Raw genomic sequence first — 7,774 nt, 5'->3', positions numbered from 1 at the left:
TTAGAGCTGATTCTAGCCCTCTCATTTGGTAGGTGAAGAAATGAAATTGTTAAATGACTTTCACAAGATCACAGTGAGTTGCAAAACTGGAATTTGAACCCAATTCCTATGACTTTATAATCAATATACTTTTACAATTATTGACTTACTAAACAAGCCAAGGTTCCCATCTTCCCCTCTTTCCAATCCATTGTCCTCCTTCAACACTTACAAAATTATGTCATCTCCAATATGGACCTTCTAATTGCTTGAGTGAATTGTAATAATTTTATCCCGAACTCTGTCTGAAAGCCTCTTTAAATATTTGCAGATGTCATCATTCTAATAGTTATCATCCACTGGTCCTGGCCCTGCCACCAAAACCTATAAACTCTGTGTGTGTGTGTGTGTGTGTGTGTCTGTGTGAGACCATGAGTGAAATTCTAAGATATGTTATTAAAGGAATGGTTAACAAATCTTTAGAAAAGGCAGCAGTGATAATGAGCCAGCATGTGTTCATCAGAAGAGGTTGATGTCAAAATAGTTTTGTTTCCTTTTTTGACAGAATTAATAAATTACTAGAATAGAGTAGTTCCATATACATAATTTAATAAAATAATTAGCATACAGGCATAATTTTAAGTTTTGCAAAATGCTTTATATATATATATATATATTCATGTGCACATATGATTTTGCTTTCCTCAACAATCTGAGCTCATTTTGAGAGTTGACAGTATATATCATATTCTTCCTATAGACCCATGCCATATTTATTTATTTATTCATCCCATGATACCTGCCCTTGATTCTATATTTTGTGCACATCTGAAATTCTAGCTAGCTGGTTCCATTGAGTATATCCAAATCAGTCTCTTTCTAAAGAGTCTTTAGACAGCTCTCCCTTTTCTTTGTAGAAATTGTCCCTTTATATCTTCAGAACTTCAATCTTGTGAACTTTCCACCCCAACTTCCTGTTGGTTTAGATCTTGCCTATATTCCCCTGAGACCTCTGAAATATACTTCCTCAAAATCTTTGTTGTTTGTCAGTGTTCCTGATTTTCTCTTCCTTCTCTGTCACAGACTCCAAAAAGCCCATTCCACTTGAAGGAAGATCTTATTAGGAAGCTTATTTTCATTTCAAACCAAATTTGTCTCTGCATAACTGCCACCCAATGCATCCATTTTTTCTACTTTATTTTTTGGTACATAGTATTTTATTTTTTTATAATTTAAAGTAAAATTAGTTTTCAGCATTCATTTATATAAGATTTTGAGTTTTGATTTTCTCTTTTTTTCTTTCTCCTTCCCCAAGATAGCAAGTAATCTAATATAGATTATACATATGCAATCATTAAATATATTCCTACATCAGTCATGTTATAAAAAAGTGAAAATACTTCTATTTGAATTGACTTCATGTCTACTTCTCTGGATGTGGATAGCATTTTCTGTCATGAATCTTTTGGAATTGTCTTGGATCATTGTATTTCTGAGAAGAGCTAAGGAGATCATTGTGTTTCTGAGAAGAGATAAATTGATTATTGCACAGAAGTGTTGTGACTGTGTACAATGTTCTCCTGGGTCTACTTACTTCACTCAGCATTATCACTTCCAGTTTTGCCAAGAAGAACAAATGGATCTCCTCTTTTACATATAACTTTTACATATAACTAGATACTTAAATATAGTTTTCAAGTCTCCCATTTGACTTTTCCTCTCCAAACTAAATATTTCTAATTTGTTCAACTGATTCTTGTAAAGCATGAACTCCAGGTCCTTCACAACACTAAGCTGTCTTTCTCTGGTCTCTCTCCAGATTATCAATAGGATGTTCAGAACTGAACACAATACCTGGATAGTACTTTCTATTCTTGGAATCCTAATTACTCTCAGACCTACATTTTCAGCCTTGTTTTTTCCTTGACTCTTGCTCCTTCATTATTAAATTGCCTACTGGCCATTGAAGATTGGATTTCCCTTAGTTATTTCACACTCAGCATGTAAAAAAGGACAAGTCATTATCTTTCTTTTGAACTTACCTTTTTCAACCAATTTATTAAGAAAGAGTATTGGGGCATTCTCTTAGGCACTGGAAAGACAAAGCAAAAACATATTTAACCTCAAGGAACTTAAATTTGAATGGAGGAAACAACATCGATTAATCAATACATAGAAGATAAATACATAGTAATTGGTTCCAAGCCATGGAGGAGATGATCCTAGCAGTTATGGGTAAAGGACTCCCAGAGGAGTGAAATTTGAGTTGTACTTTAAGGAAGCCAAGAAATTTAATAGACAGAGATTGGGAGGGAGAGCATTAAAGATCCTGAGAATAAACATTGTCAAGAGCTGGAAGATGGAGTTGTAAAATGGGCTTTAAATTAGGAAGACTCAACTTCCTGACTTCAAAAACTCTTCAAAACAGAGCTTACTGGCTCTGTGACCCTGGGAAAGTCATTTAATTCTGTTTGTCTCAGTTTCCTCTTCTGCAAAATGAGCTGGAAAAGGATATGGCAAATCACTCCAGTATCTTTGCTAAAATAATCCCAAATGGGACCACAAAGAGTCGGGAGTTATTGAAACAACAAAACAACAAAAACAATTTTGCTAAGGGTCATTTGAGTCCCAGAGTATCTGGCTCTACTCATAATAGAAATCGACCTATTTCATTCAGTCAACACAACTCATCAGAGTCTACCTTTCTGACAACTAGCTATTCATATACACAACTCTGCTCTTCCTCATTCCAAACAAGCAGAAGATAACAGGGTGTCAGTTGTTAATGACAATATTGCCAAGGATAGCTATGTAGCGCTAGCAAAACAGCTCCTAATTAGTGGCTTCATTATTGAGTTTTATAGATCTTTTATATCTAGTCCTTATAATAGTGGTATGGCTAGAGACTGAGCACAATAGAACATAGGGCCTGCAGAGCCTCGAAAAAATAAACTGAAACTGATCATTATTCCATGCCATAATTCAAGATACTCTAGTTTATCTAATAGGGAATTAGTGACTCTCAGTATTACCCTTTCTCCCTGAGTACTTCCCAATCTCCATGGAAGAGAATAATGAAGAAAAGGCTACTTTCATTTGACCTAAAAAGAATCCCAACTTGAAACTGTGCTTTCAAAGAGGTACTGCTTTACCTGGATGAATTTAATGTGTCTGACAAGATCTTATAAAAACATAAGCAGACTATTCAAGGTGCTAAATAGACTGTAGACTGCTCAAAAGTCAGAGATGTATGAGTGTTTCTCATTATCCATGAAATCTATAAGCCCCAGTGTAGATCGGGGGAGACAGACAGATGAGAGAGAGAGAGAGAGAGAGAGAGAGAGAGAGAGAGAGAGAGAGAGAGAGAGAGAGAGAGAGAGAAAGAGAGAGAGAGAGACAGAGAGAGAGAGACACAGAGAGAGAAACAGACAGAGAGAGACAGAGAGAGACAGAGAGGCAGAGACAGACACACACACAGACAGAGAGAGACAGAGACAGAGACAGATACAGAGAGATAGAGTCAGACAGAGAGACAGAGTCAAAGACAGAGATGAGAAACAGACAAAAAGAAATGACCTTTTGCAAATATAGCACACCTACTACCTGGTTACATCTAAAGATTATTATGGATTGGTGATTGATTATTACCAGAAATTTGTAAAGAATGTCATCCTTCCAAATTCCTTTGATGATCTCACTAATGTAATAGGTTCTCAGAAAAAATGAAAGGCAGAAGGGAAGAAAGGAAGTTCAGAAAGTGTCCTAGTCAAACTTATCCTTGGCAACCTAGGTAGATTACTGGAATAAGTAAGTTTTTAAGAACTTAATTGATTGTCTCACAGTGTTCCAGTATTGTTTTGCTAATCCAAAGAAGTCACACACAGGTACCCCTTGGCAAAAGTTAAGGACCAGGAAAGTGATGTCTGTACACCTGCTATCTAGGATATCACTGATAGAAAGACCTCTTAAATATCTATTTGTTAGTTTGAATATAGATACTGTCACCATAAAAATTTGATAAATTTTATATATTTTTATCAATTTTATTTAGCTCTGCAGAGACATGGACAATTACTTATTGACTTATATCCTAATAGAGATCAAATTGGAAAGAACATGCTCAACTCTTAGCTCCTTGTAAAGGACAGTCCAGGAAGGAGAAACATGGATACAGAATTCTTATCCCATAGACCTCATGCAACAGAGACCAAAGTAAGAATTAAAGTCAGCCAGTAGCATCAAAATTAGAAAGTGCCAAAGAAATCATAAAAGAGTGAGGACCCACAAGTGCAAAAATATTTGTAGCATCTCTTTTTTTCTTTAAAGTTTTTTTTATTTTCAAAACATATACACAGATAATTTTTTCAACATTCACCCTTGCATAGCTTTGTGTTTCAGATTTCCTCCTCCTTCCTCTCTCTTCTCCCCTAGATGGCAAGCAATCCAATATGTTATACATGTTAAAATATATATTAAATCCAATATGTGTAAATATATTTATACAGTTTTCTTGTTGCACAAGAAAAATCAGATCAAAAAGAAAAGTAAATGAGTAAAAAAATAAAATGCAAGTGAACATCAACAAAAAGAGTGAGAATGTTATGTTGTGATCCATATTCAGTTACCACAGTCTTCTCTTTGGGTGTAGATGGCTCTCTTCATCATAATATCATTGGAACTGATATAAATCATCTCATGGTTGGAAAGAGTCACATTCATCAGAAGTTGCCGTGTGCAATGATCTCTCGGTTCTGCTCACTTTACTTAACATCAATTCATGTAAATCTCTCCAGGTTCTCTAAAATCACCGTCCTGATTGTTTCTTATAGAATGGCTGAATAAGTTATGGCATGTGAATGTTACGTAACATGTTACGTAACAAAGGGTATGCACAGTTTGATAACTTTTTGAGCATAGTTTCAAATTGCTCTCCAGAATGACTGGATCTGTTCGCAGTTTCACCAACAATGTATCAGTGTTCCAGTTTTCCCACATCCCTTCCAACATTCGTCATTATCTTTTCCTATCATCTTAGCCAATCTGAGAGATATGTAGTGTGTAGTAGTATCTCAGAGTTGTCTTAATTTGCATTTCTCTGATTAATAGTGATTTAGAGCGTCTTTTCATATGTCTAGAAATGGTTTTAATTTCTTCATCTGAAAATTGTCTGTTCATATCTTTTACCATTTATCAACTGGAAAATGGTGTAGCAGCTCTTTTTGTAGTGGCAGAACCAAGAGAACATTGTACATAGTGACAATAAAATTATGTGATGATTAACTGTGATGCATTTGACTTTTCTCAACAGTGGGGTGATTCACAGCATTTCCAATAGGCTTAACATGGAAAATGCCATTCACATCTAGAGAAAACTATGCAGACTAAATGTGGATCAAAGCATAATATTTTCATCTTTTTATTGTTGTTATTTGCTTTCTTTCTTGTGGTTTTTTTCCCCTTTTGGTCTTATTTTTCTTGTACAACAATATAAAAATATGATTAAAAGAATTTCACATTTAATCTATATAGAATTATTTGCTGTCTTGGAGAGGGGATAAGTAAAGGAAGGAGGGGGAAAAAAGTTGGAATAAAAAGTCTTACGAAAATGAATGTTGGGGGCAGCTAGGTGGTCCAGTGGATAAAGCACCACCCCTGAAGTCAGGAGGACTTGAGTTCAAATGTGACCTGAACACATATTTCCTAGGCAAGTCACTTAACCCCAATTGCCTCAGTAAAAAAAAAAAATGAATGTTGAAAATTATATTTACATATAATTAGAAAAACAAAACACTACTGAGAAAAAATAGAGGGTGCTTCTTATGAAAACAAACTAACAATCTCTCCTCTACCAAGCAGGTGTTAGAGAAATGGCTGCTTAGTACTGTATTTCTTCCACATTTGCCTGGTTGGAAAGAATAATCAAATACTGAGATGGATCTGTGAACCAATAGATGTGGGTGGTCCTTTGGATGATGAAACCCATCCTTTGTCTAATAGCAATGTTAGGATGAGAATTTTCTCTGTTTTCTCTTGACATCAGGATACTAGTGGAACTCATGCATTATCTATTGGTTATCCCTCACTTTTTCCATGTAACTAAACTTATATTCTTTTCTTGAATGACATCCTTTACTTCTTCTTCTCTGCTCATTTGCTATGTATTGTAGTCTATTTACAATTACCATATACCTATTGTATTGCCATCTGAGTGTACTGAGTTTAGAGCCAGAGGACCGAGGTTCAAATTCTGCTATTTACTACCTACAAGACCTTAGGTATCTCTTAGTTTCTTCATTCCTTCATCTGCTTGAACTTGGATTAGAAGACTCCAAAAGTTCCTGCCAGTTCCAAATCTACGATCCCTGGAGAAAGGAATAGCAGAAGGCTCGTTAGAAATTAATTTATATAAATTGAATTATTGGCCAAAAGAAAGGGATATGATTTCTTGAGAATTGAACCTAACATAGGTAGTTCAGTGTGTGGTGACTGCGCTAGCACCCAGGACACCCCAGAATCAGCCGGAGTCAAGATAAGCAAAAGTCCTTAGTCTTTATTCTTGGTAGGGGTAGAAATGAACAGGATGAAAGCAGAATCTCAGCAACCACCTCCTTCCTCATCCATCGCAAAGAGTGACTCTGGCTCATCTTACTCTACCCCCTAGTCCCTCCTACAATCCTCTGTATACACCAATCATTGAGCCAGCACAGGATAGTGGGAAGGACCATTTTCCAAGCATATGCCCATAGAGTATTGTCCAATCAGTAATTAGCCCTAAGTGCTTGAACTGACCTCAGTACAATGACTCAAGAGTTTCAGCCCTCTACATCAGTGGATAGAACATTGGGAACAAAATCAGGAGGACTTGAATTCAAATCCAGCCTCAGACATTTACTAGTTGTGTGACTCTGGGCAAGTCACATAACTCTGTTTGCCTCTGTTTCCTCATCTATTAAATAAACTGGAGAAGGAAATGGCCAACCACTCCAAGAAAACTCCAAATGAAATCAAGAAGAATCACACATAACTGTAATGACTGAACAGCAACAATACCTAAAGTCATATTAAAATTGTAGGGGAGGGAGAAATTGAATGTTATTAATAGAATAATATGTTTAAGAGTAAAAGATCTCAACTAAAATGTATCAAGGAAATAAGTGCCATTCAGAGTTTACCAACCAGTAGCTAAATAGCCTTCTATGATGACTCTGACATTTAGGTAAATAGAAAATGGTAGCTCTACTGCAGGACAAATTATATTGGGCCAAAATTGCACCTGAGACTCATGTTGAGTAAGTTCAAAATAAAGTACTTATGTCATTTCTCTGGAGAACATAAATAACAAAAAAACTTTTGCATATGGTACTATTTCAAAGGAAATCCAAAGAATACAGATAAACAACATTCTGATAATGGCTGACCACTTTAGTCAACATGCATACACCTATGCAAACTGAAATGAGATATTTCAGATAGAAGCCAGAACATATCTCACTGTATGATTTCCCTGCTAGTGAACATTTAACATTTACAATCAAGATCAAGATTCTGATCAGAAAAATGCAAATTAAGATGACTCTGAGATACCATAACACACCTGTCAGATTGGCTAAGATGATAGGAAAAGATAATGATGATTGTTGGAGGGGATGCGGGAAAACTGGGACACTGATACATTGTTGGTGGAACTGTGAATGGATCCAAGCATTCTGGAGAGCAATTTGGAACTATACTAAAAAAGTTGTCAAACTGTCTATACCTTTTGATACAGCAGCATTACTACTGGGCTTATATCCCA

Source organism: Sarcophilus harrisii, chromosome 1 (assembly GCF_902635505.1).
Source record: "Sarcophilus harrisii chromosome 1, mSarHar1.11, whole genome shotgun sequence".
In the NCBI taxonomy this organism is placed as follows: Eukaryota; Metazoa; Chordata; class Mammalia; order Dasyuromorphia; family Dasyuridae; genus Sarcophilus; species Sarcophilus harrisii.
This window is presented reverse-complemented; position numbering follows the sequence as displayed.